Below are 12368 nucleotides of genomic sequence, written 5' to 3'. Positions count from 1 at the left end.
TTTGCACCTGTAAAACCTCTAATGCTATATATGACTGGAGTGGGGGTGAAGGAGGAGAGAGAGAAAACCCTTTCTATCTTCCTTATCCTGGTCCTTAAACTCACCTGCCTCCCCAGGAACCTGAAGAACATGATAAGGCTCCTGCTCCACACTATCAAGAACTATGAGCACCAGGACCAATTGGTGTGTGTGTTTCACCCCCCCCCCCAAAAAAAAACTTGTAATACAACAAAGCCATGTGAAGTGGGCCAAGGCTTTATAGGATAAAATTCAGACACACATCCAGTCTTCCCCACTGAACCTTGTAGGCAAACTCTAGACAGAACTGGTAATTTCTTTTTCTTTTTTAAATGTCCATTATGAGTTGGAACAAGTCTGTAGCTTAATGAGATTTTTATCAGTGGAGAAAATGCTGCCCTCCAAGCATTAGTGTCCAGTTGCCTAGATGCGCTATTTCCTCCTAAATGTATTAGCTTGAATTTTCCCAGGTTGAATTTCATTTGGTTAATTCCTGCTATTTGTCCAATCCCTTTAAGTCTGATTCCATTTGTTTTTCTATACTTTATGTGTTATATAGCCCAGTCTCCCTCTGGGTTTGTTATTATCCATGGATTTACTTAATGTGCTTTTAAACATCATTAGCGGCAATAGTTCACAAAACAGGATGCAACCTGACCATTGCATGACCTCAGCATGAATACCCTTTAGCCAAACTATGATTTCTGCTTTGCTTGTAGCAAGAATTCTCTGCCCTGACAAAGACTGTTTGCATGACTCCCTGACAGAATCCTGCAATGTGCTTTCTCAATGCAACATCCATCTGAAAAACATGATCTTTTACATATTTATTTTGGGACCATTTTTAAAAATACCACCAGATTGGCTTTATTAGAATTCTTGGGCCGGTTTACGCTGTAACATGTAAAAGCACAAATAACACCCATCAATCAGGGGCATAGGGAGCTGCTCTTCAAGGCACTCCTCCCCGGGGGGCGGTGCGCCGCTCCCCAGCGCATGCGCCCTGTCATGACGTCACGATGCGTGCGCAGCCTCCTGGGTGGACTGCGCATGTGTGGACATGCGCAGTCCACCCAAGATGGTGGGCGTGATCGGCCGGCACCCCTTCTGACCGGCACTGGGCCGCGCCGCGCCGCCTTTTAAGGTGGCGCCGGTCGGAAGGGGTGCCAGCCGATCGTGCCCGCCATCTTGGGTGGACATGCGCACTCCACCCAAGAGGGCGGGTGCGATCGGCCGGCACCCCTTCCGTGCGGTGCAGCAACCTTTAAGGCTGCAGCACATGAACAGCAGCACAGACGCTGTGCTGCTGTTCGTGCATTGCAGCCTTCTAAAAGTTGCCGCGCCTACAGTGTCGATCGCGGGGGTGGGGCCTGCCCCCAGAGTATCACCCTCTCCAGGGCGGTACCCAGGGCGGACCACCCCCTGCCCCCTTGTTCCGCCCCTGCCATCAATAAACCATAATGAACAAAAAGCTTTAAACAGATAACAAAAGTCATGTAGCTAATATAACAGCAAATGTCCCATTTGCCAGTTAAAAGGCACATACCTTCCCCTCAAAGCCATCTAGAATTAAAATGTTTTTATCCTTTCTCTGAAAAGTCACAAGAAAGCAGATTTATGGCTTCACTTCAAGTGGTCTTTGTGATATCCTCTCAGGCGCACAAATAAAGACAGAGATCAGATTTCTTCAATATAATGTTTCGTTTATTTTATAATCCGAGGGCAGTTTTATCATTGATTTTATCATGGCCCTGTTCTGTGCTGGCTGCCACACACACAACTCCCACTTGCAGTATGCTTCTGGCAGAGGCTTCACATTCCTGCATAAAACCACCCAAAGAGTTTCCCTCCAAAACATAACAAGCCTCTTAAAGAGGGACTGCCAGAGGTGTGTGTGTGTGAATGTGTGCAAGGCAGGCAGGGAGCATGGGCGTAGCCCATAGGGCGAGGGCAGCTGCCCCCCAAATTAATAAAAATCAATAAACATACACAGCTAACTGAGGTTCTGCCCCCCACAACAAAAAAACATGGCTACATCCATGGCAGAGGGGCTCTTTAGTTGGTAATATACATTACTTCACTCACTTCAAATGGTCTGGGGGAATGGGACGGGGCACTCCCTTTACATGGTAACTTGTTACAGGTGGGTAGCCGTGTTGGTATGCCATAGTCATGGTAACTTGTGTTACTTTACTTATTCCAAAATGTAGCAGGCCAGTCCTGTTCATGCTTTCCCCATTGCTCATTTTACTGAAGAGGGTCTTGAACCTCTGCTGCAAAGTTCTCCTAGAGTGTACCACTGGGTCCAAACTCACTGAATAGGCAGGGTTTTGTTTTTTGTTTTTGTTTTTGGTTATAGTATTGTGTGGGAAAATCCCAGGCTGCTAGTTTTCACCTCTTTACCTTGTTCTTTGACACCTAAGGTGTGTGTTTTCAGGTCCCACCCTGTTCCTGTGGACACTGATCTGCTTTAACTTTTTAATTCTGAATTTTGGATTGTTGCAACACACTCTAGGACCAGCTGGTGAAGGGCAGGTGAGAACAATAATACAGTGGTACCTCAGGTTACATACGCTTCAGGTTACAGACTCCGCTAACCCAGAAATAACGCTTCAGGTTAAGAACTTTGCTTCAGGATAAGAACAGAAATTGTGCTCTGGTGGTGCAGTGGCAGCGGGAGGCCTCATCAGCTAAAGTGGTGCTTCAGGTTAAAAACAGTTTCAGGTTAAGAACGGACCTCCGGAACGAATTAAGTTCTTAACCCGAGGTACCACTGTACACTTTAAAAATCTGAAGTGTAATCCTCTGAGCTGTGCTCTGCTGCTGAAGTGCATCAAACTTGAATTGTTTCAAAGCAGAACACAACTTGCATTTTCCAGAACTAGTGAAGTAGCTGCCCCTGGCTTATTGTTTATCAGCATGCCATGTTTCTTAGGAGAAGACATATTCAGTTGCTTCATTAGGAAATGGATATAAAGCAGTCAGCTGCCAGAATTTAAAACAAACTATGGCTTAATGTGAATGTGTTCCTGTGGTGCTATTCCTGTGCTCCTGCTGCTGTCATGCCAAGGACAAATCAAGGCACCATCTCAATTGTCATGTTATCTAAAACCAACCTCCTGGTTTGTTTTTCCTAAACCACAAGTGGTATGGCAAGGACAAACCAAGGTCCCACCCTTATTGTGCCACTGTATGGAAAGGGTGTCCACAGTAAATACCTGTTTATAGCTACCTATATGCTATTCCCCATCATTTGTTTTTGTTTTGGTAATAGTATATTCTGCTGTTTTTTATTTTGTTATTTTTTATGTAAACAACTTTTATTAATTTTTTGAAGAGAGAATACAATATCAAAACAGAGAAAATACAATAACAGGAGATAACATTCTTAGAAAATTATAGGGTTGTTTTTTTGTATTGTATAGATTCATTATGGTTCATTATTTATTATTATTATTATTATTATTATTATTATTATTATTATTATTATTATTATTATTATTTGTACCCCGCCCATCTGGCTGGATGGGCGGCTTCCAACAAAAATCAGATACAGAAATATCACACATTAAAAACTTCCCTAAAAAGGGCTGCCTTCAGGTATTTTCTGAATGTCAGGTAGTTGTTTATCTCCTTGACCTGTGATGGGAGGGCGTTCCACAGGGTGGGCGCCACCACCGAGAAGGCCCTCTGCCTGGTTCCCTGTAGCTTTGCTTCTCGCAGTGAGGGAACCGCCAGAAGGCCCTCGGCACTGGATCTCAGTGTCCGGGCTGAATGATGGGGGTGGAGATGCTCCTTCAGGTATACAGGACCGAGGCTGTTTAGGGCTTTAAAGCCCTAAAGGTAAAGGTAAAGGGACCCCTGACCATCAGGTCCAGTCATGTCCGACTCTGGGGTTGCGGCGCTCATCTCGCTCTATAGGCCGAGGAGCCGGCGTTTGTCCGCAGACAGCTTCCGGGTCATGTGGCCAGCATGACAAAGCCGCTTCTGGTGAACCAGAGCAGTGCACGGAAATGCTGTTTACCTTCCCGCCGGAGCGGTCCCTATTTATCTACTTGCACTTTGACGTGCTTTCGAACTGCTAGGTGGGCAGGAGCTGGGACCGAGCAATGGGAGCTCACCCCGTGGCAGGGATTTGAACCGCCGACCTTCTGATCAGCTAGCCCTAGACTCTGTGGTTTAACCCACAGCGCCACCTGGGTCCCTGGGTTTAAAGCCCTATTTGAGTTTAAACAGAGTTTCTGACCAAAGGTGTTGCTGTTGGGGAGACCGCTGCCTGAACAAAGGAGAGAGGCACGATGAGGGGCAAAAGAGCCTTATGAGCATGATGCCCAAGGCCACTGTGCCAATCTTGCCTTGAGGTTCAGCAATTCTGGCTGCCAGCCAATGCTCAAACTACTGGAACATCATTTTCCTTTCTAAGACCAGCGAGAAACAGTAAGCAAATGGTCTCTGCATCCAAGTGAAAGTTTTTGAATTGAAATGTGCATTATTAAAGAGAGCCTTCGCTGGAAGACTCTTGGGGATTCTAGCTGCTGATTTAATTTAGCAAAACCAGAGGTGGGAAAAATTGGTCCCAGAGCACAGGAATGTGCATTACCACTTCAGGGGGCAGTTGTTAGCCCAATACTTTGTCAGTAGAGCTGTTGGGGCACTCTTCTTGAGTTGAAATCTGTTGGCCAAACTTGTATATTCATGTATTCTAGCCTCTGAGTTCAATGGGGTTCATTTCCAAGAACGTATGTATAGGACTGCAACTTTAGCTGAGGCAGCTCAAACTTATTTTTCTCCTCCAAGGGACACTTATTTTAATAACATTGGACAATTACTAAACCTGAGCACAGACAAAATACAGACAAGGATGGTGATAAAAAGAAAAAAATAATAGCAGCAACTGATACCTTTTGAACAAATATTCCTGAATATACTTGAGCAGTAGTTTCTGTATATACAGCTTCTTTCTGAGTCATTCCAAAATAATTGTGCAGAGATAAACTAATCAACAGATTTTCTGCTTTCCAATATATGGTGTTTGTGAAATGATTCATGAGGTGACAAGAGTACATTCCAGTTGTGCTTTTCTAAGAATGGAATTAATTCTGCTTAGTATTAGCTACTGTTTAAAGTAGAGCATTTTTAGGTATTCTGTTGCCTTCATGCAGTTTAACAAACCTGTTATTCTAGATTCTGCCTGTGGTGTTTCTATTGTGGAAATGAAAGCTATTGAAACTCAGTTCATTCTAACACAATGCTCTGTTCAGCTGCTTTGGTCAGGGAACCTGGGGGGTATTATGGAACAAGTTGCATTGCGTTTGTTTCTTATCTTGAGGATGGGAAACAAAATATACTCTGCCGCATTATGTACTGAGGAGCATGTGCTAGTCAGATGTCGTGTTCAGCTACATGGAGTATGCTTTCTTTCTTTCTGTTATATTTCAAAACGATTGTTGCATTTAGCATTGGACTCCCAAACACTACATAGCAAGAACATCTTGCTTTGGAGCGGTTCTGCTCTCTTCATTGCTGGTGGAAACTTGCAAGAACTGAGCATCCTTGCAAGACAATTCAAAATGCACCCCTCTGAGTAGGTAACTGGAAATGACAGCTAGAAGCAGATGGTGTGAAAGCAATTATGAATTAAGTCCGGATAACTCTGCTTCTCCGTATAACAGAATGTTCCTTCAGCCTTAGTGTATTAGGGAAAGGTTTACCGCTCAGATATTCTCATTCGTCAAAGACTAAATTCTGACTTGAGCAAGTCTGGAGATGGTTTGTTTATTCGGCATATAATTATGCATCCTTTCCTGATGGCTTGAACAGTTAGAGAAGTATTTCTACTACTTTTATTTATGTTTTTAAATAGTACTTCTTACATATAGGGACGGTGAATAAAATTGGTGTTGGAGTGGCGCTGCTTGAGCAGGTGGAACTTAGTGCCATCATTTCTGGTGGAATTGATATGCACAAGATCTAGAGCGATCCAACAACTGTTTTCAAGTTTTCTTCTTCCCTCCCTGCCACATTTTTCCTTTTGTGTCATGCCTTGACACAATCTTTGTCAAGGTTGGGGTATGGGCAACAGTCTGGCCCAGAGCCAGGACCAAAGGACAATCAGATATGAGGGCAACCAAGAGAAAAGGTTCAAGAACAAGCTTGACCAAAGAGCAATCAGGATCGGGATCAGAGGGCAAATCTGAAGGCAGGAGCAAAACATAGCTGAAATCCATGGCTCCCACAGATCCCTTATTGCAGCTGCCACTATTGTGCTTTTTCTGTGTATATTCAATGCTCACGTTCTATGCCTTGTTATCCTGTAAGTATTGTTTTATATTTTGATATTATAAAGATTTCTGAACAAGTCTTTTAGTCTAAAACCTTTGTGAGAACCCAAAGTGGAGTTTGAACAAATTCACTTCCTTATATTGCTGGGATACTTCCTGGTTGGTTTACTGATATCGAAGCATGGGTGCTTCTGTGGTTAATTGTAATTTCAGTGAAAACGTAAGTCTTAAAAGAGTTAAAATCCCCTTCCATTTATAAAAGCTGTAGAACTTGCAAGTCACTCAATACTAGGCGTTTCTCTAGCACATCTTGAGAAATTGTTCTATTTTGATCTGGCCGCTGAAATGATAAGGTTTTTGGGTACAAATTTTGTGCAGTGGGGTGTTCTGCAGATGCTGAGGTAGGTGCTTAATATGACAACTCTAGCACTGACTTCATGACAATACCAAGGAAGTTATAAATAAAACAAAACATATGGATTGATTGAAAAGGTTTGGCAAAGTGGTCTCATTAATTTTAGATAATGGGAAGTTTTGTTCCTTTGTTAATTAATGAAAGTTACAGCAGGGAATTATTATTATTTATTCCAAGCCCCTTTCTTCTTGTTTAATGAGCTCACTGATCCTGCTGAAGGAGACCTAAACCTTGAGATTCTTACCGTATTATTTTTTTTAAAAAAAAGGAATTGGAACTACTAAATTTTTAATCAGTGCTATTTCCATGACAAACTTTCTGACCTCAAGCCAACAGATGCAGGAAGCGCAAATGTTCTTTGTGTAACTAGAAAGGAAACCTGATACAAATACCTTCCATTTCCTGGGAGTGATCCACTTCACAGACCACGGCTCTCGACAGTCCAATGCAGTTGCTGACACACCCGCGAGGCCTGAGAGCAGCCACAATGAGGTGCCATGGACTTTTAGAGGGGACAAGTGGGTAAAACCGTATTGATTTTGTAACATAAAGCAGCAGACTAGATCATCGTAATTACACTGGGCCCTTGAAAAATATATGAAGAAGCTGTAAAATGAAATGTCAGGAAGGTTAGCAATCACTCAGGAAATGAGCCAGAAGAAAATCAAATGCTTTGTAGTCTTGTTGGCTATTCTGGGTATTCAGCCATGCAAATGATTTCTCAGAGATGAAACTTTTTTGCTTCTTCTTATGGGAGTCCTTGACATCTCCAATTGTTTTCAGAGGCCTCCTCTACAGAAAAGTACCTCATACGGGCTACATTAGAAATCACTTTAACCTTGACATGCCTTTTATTTTTTTTAAATGGAACTACATGTACTGTATATAGGTGGGAAAGGGGAAACAAGTTAAGTGATGCACCCCTTTAATGTCAGCAGCCATCCCCATCGTCTTCCGCTGACCTCCATTTGTATGTTTACAAATTCTGTTTCCTGTCTGAATAATACTCTTGCACGGCTTCATTCAGTATGGTCCTCCCTTCTGTAAAGAAAAGTGGGCAGTGCTCTTCTGAACAGAGTGAACAGTGTAGTTGCCTAAGTCAAGCTGTCCTTAGGTGGAGAGAAAGGAAATCAAACTCACTCAGATGAGTATCTATAGCTAAAGATGATGGTGATATACAGCACAGGTTTTAGGTCAGGCATAGCCAAACTTGGCCCTCCAGCTGTTTTGGGACTACAGTTCCCATCATCCCTGACCACTGGTCTTGTTAGCTAGGGATGATGGGACTTGTCATCCAAAAACAGCTAGAGGGCCAAGTTTTGGCCATGCTTTAAGGTAAAGGTATATAGCAGTGAAGGCTACTCTGTTAGGAAACGTGGGGGGCAGCCTTCCCAAGACTGAGCCCTCAAAACTTCCAGAGCCATAATCTCTTGCAGTTATTAATACGTTTCCACTGAGAAGCTTCTAAGATGCTTCTGCCTATCTTCCTGTTTATCAAAATAATCCCTCCCAGCAGGTCTCTAGTAATTCTCTGCCATAGAAATGGCTTCTGTAGGGTGGACTGTCATCTCCCCACTCGCTTTTCCTCTGTAAGAAGCTACAGAGAGGAAAAAAGCACACTAAAGATTATAATGAGATGAGGTGGAGGGTGGGATACTTACACTCCTCCTCATCAATCATCCCATCTGAAGCCAGTGTGGTGTAGTGGTTAAGAGCGGTAGACTCGTAATCTGGGGAATCGGGTTTGTGTCTCCGCTCCTCCACATGCAGCTGCTGGGTGACCTTGGGCTAGTCACACTTCTTTGAAGTCTCTCAGCCCCACTCACCTCAGAGTGTTTGTTGTGGGGGAGGAAGGGAAAGGAGAATGTTAGCCGCTTTGAGACTCCTTCGCGTAGTGATAAAGCAGGATATCAAATCCAAACTCTTCTTCAGTGCATTCTTCCTGTGGGTGTTCACAAACAATGAGAACCATGGGCTTTTTCTGTGGTGGCCATCTTTCTGAGTGTTCATCTGTCTTAGCGTGTGCCAGAGACAGAGAATAAGTTCCTTGCGTCAACTTTTTATACATAAAAACATCTGCCGCATAATATGCTCCCTGTTGCTGATACGGCAAAAACAACACACACCTCCAAGTAGTTGAATTTTGGATTTACTTTATTCTACAACACGAGCCACATAAATAGTTTATTTGTTTTAAAATATCTTCCTTTAAGAATTCCCTTTGAACAAAATATACACAAAATACATTTTGTAAAGTGGTTTACAACGAACTGTTCAACATAGACACAGTGGGGGGAAACCGAACAAATCTGTTTCACAAGAAAAGAGGAAAGGGGACTAGGGAAGTCATTTTAATTTAACATCACAAGGAAAGATGGGGCAGGATTCAAGGAAAGTTTAATAACATATATTCATAGTTGTGTAGGCATATGCTGACTCTATATGGCCACTCTGTTTATACAGAGCACACTGACATTGAACCAAGGGGAACATCCATTGCTCCACTGCATCTTTCCTGGTCATTCTTACCAACCAACCTCCTCCCAAATTGCAGGCCTTCAGTGCTTTGCGAACTATGCTTGCAAAAGGCTACAAGCATCATATAGGGCAAAAAGGCTTGGTTTACCCATTTGTAGACTTCAATACATTTTGGATTCCTGTGATTTTTCTACCTATATGTGAAATGGAGCAAGGCTCCATAATGAAAGCCAAGTCAATTTTGTTGTTGTTATATTCACTTTTGAGCGAGTCATATCTTTGGCATAAGAAAACGAACAGTCCTTTGGGGCTTTCATTTCATAGCAATAAATAGAAAAGTGGTTTCTATCCATTTAGCTTGGCACTGTATCTCAAATGTTAGACAGTAACCATTGCTGTAAGAGACTCTTGCCATATAAATAAGCAGCTTCGTTGCTCTAAGAATGACATTGCAGTTCTGTAGTATAGCATCTTTTCCATTTTAGTTAAGATGGAGTGTTCTCTGTGGGCAGAACTATATTTAGACGAACAAACAAGATCCAATATGATAGCCCTGTGCTAAGTCTTCTCCCTCTGACTTGTATTACACCCCGCCCTTATCTTGCTACTCACAGCATTTTCTCAGTTTTGCCCCCAGGTCTTAGCAGAAAAATACTTAATACAACAGAGATCACTGGACATGAGAGAAGTTGCACTACACAGAATGGAGGTGGAGGAGCAAGCCTCACACAGGGCTGCCACTCTGATTTTTGCAATGTACTAGTTCCATCCTCTGCCCCCTGGCCTTTGACACCTGAGATATTTGTTTTCAGGACCCACCATATTCCTTTGGCTCTTAAGTTGTTTTAACAGTTTTTAATTCTGAATTTTAAATTGTTGTAACCTGCTCTGGGACTTGGTGGAGGGCAACTTACACATATAATAATAATAATAATAATAATAATAATAATAATAATATGTGTGCCACTTTATATAATCACAGCTTTTCATTGTGTAATGGTGCAGGCTTTTATGCACATAATGCTGTGTGCGACATAGGCACCTGATTGCCCAAGATTCCCTGTTTTGAGATTGGTTGTGAGAAAGCAAAGGTTCAATGAGTTCCCATGCCTTGCCATGTCCACTAGAGGAGTCAGTCCCCAGATGCATGGGTGCCTTACAAGATCAGCCATGCGTATGTAACTCTTTGCTCATAAGAACTGTCTAGTTCATAGCAGCAGAAGGTGCAACTTTGGCCAGTGAGCTTATTAAGTGTCTCCTTCCACTGAATGTGACCGGGAAGCCTTTTGCTGGCAGAGAAGGAAGCTCAAAAGGGACATCACCACACCCATAAGACTTGCCTTTGTGCTTCATGGCTGATTTGACATTTGCCTTCTGAGTCTGTGCAGTTTATTTCATTATCACCTAAGGCTATAGCAGTTTTTCAAGGTCAGCCGAAAAGTCCAGACCACTTCCACTCCTAACTATGCTACTGAGTTCTGTTAAGTCACCAAAATGAATTTCCATTTGTTCCGCCTAGTGCATAACCCTTTGACAATCCCCACCACGTGGTGCTTCTATCCTGTTCTACCCCGCTCACCAGCCAAAACTTCCCATACCTTTATGTTGAAGGCCAGCTTATATGTGGCAATGTGGGGTAAACATCCTGATCTGCAGGGCAGCTGCAATCAGGAATGGTTTAAGGTGACTTCTGCAGTTGGTGGCTTACTGCCTCAGAAAGTAACAATAGTCCACTTTTGTCTTTCCTGTAACAATGGCCATAAAAATCTTGTCATGCCACACTTACCTTCTCAACATGTGCAATTCACAATATTGGTTCACATGTAACATATACTTCATCGTACCGGGGGGGGGGGACCCCTCTGTTAGCAATCCAGGAATTCCTATTTTTTGGCATTCAGTAGAACAGATGCAGAAATCCTGAGTGTTGTATATATATCTCTCTCTATTTAATGACTCCGTTAAGTAGACGCTTACAGGGACAAGCAAGAATTGCATATAAAATCCAACTAACAAACAATGTAGGCGTGCATCACTTGAAAATGTTCCCCTAAAAAATTCCAACTTCACAAAGAGCCATAGAAACACTGCATATTTAAATGGAAAATGGAAAAAAGAACAAAACAATCAAATTCGGGCACAGTAGCAGCTTCTTTGACAAAGAATTCCATAATATAGTTACAAGGATTCAGCAGCTGTTAGATTGTGTACATTCATAGTCTCCCATTCATTTAACATACAAACAAAGAGGGAGGAGTAAGGGAAATTTTTGTCCAAAGCAAACTGCAATGCATCATAAATCAGGCTGATGAAGACTCACACCTTTTCAGTTCAATTAATGAGACCAATATTCAGGGCTGTGATGTGCCATCCAAAAGTTGTCCTCAGCATCATCTTCTTTGACATTGCGAGTGACCCTGAGATCACACATTACTTTGTTGGGGTCCTTAAAAAAAAACACCTGCTCTTGCAAGGGTTACCTGTAAGGTATTGCAAGGCTGATGCAACTAGTTTTTGAGGTCATCATTGGCAAGACTCAGTCTGATCCCCCGGGTATGTGATGGACATGTGTATGGGCCCATGTGCCAAATGGATTTCAGAGTTAGCTGTTGTGTTTTAGAAATAATTAAGACGTGATGCCTCCTATGTTGGATGAGGCCAGCTGTCACTTGAGTGGGTTGGCAGCAAGTCCTCTCTCCATATGCTTGTCTAAGGCCAAACCCAGCTGGCTCCTCCCCTACAGGAGCTGCTCTCATCAGTCACTGTTCTGCACCAGAGGCAGAGCTGGGACAGCAAGTTCTGCTCTTTCAGCTAGGCTAGGAACACTTGGTTTGTCCTTGCACAGAACTGTCCTGCAGAGTACTTGAATGCAATTATTTTTCTCTGCTTTCTGTGTCCCCTTTTGCTTTTGCATCACACTGATTAAAATGCAAGCAATTTTCCAAAACTATGAACCACCTTGAATGTAGTGGGAGATAGGCAACATATAACTGTGGCATTTAAATAAAGGAGACCACACCCATATTTTATAGGCCCTTTTCTAATTAACGGACTATATTTAGCTGTGTATGCTAGACAGCTTGGATAAAGGAAGTAGATTTAAGAGGACCAGGGTGGAGAGTGGACGATGCTAGACTTGAAAGGTCTCCATTCAAATCCCTGTTCCGATATGAAGG

The sequence above is a fragment of the Lacerta agilis genome, chromosome 3 (assembly GCF_009819535.1).
Source record: "Lacerta agilis isolate rLacAgi1 chromosome 3, rLacAgi1.pri, whole genome shotgun sequence".
NCBI lineage: Eukaryota > Metazoa > Chordata > Lepidosauria > Squamata > Lacertidae > Lacerta > Lacerta agilis.
Note: the sequence above shows the minus strand (reverse complement) of the source record.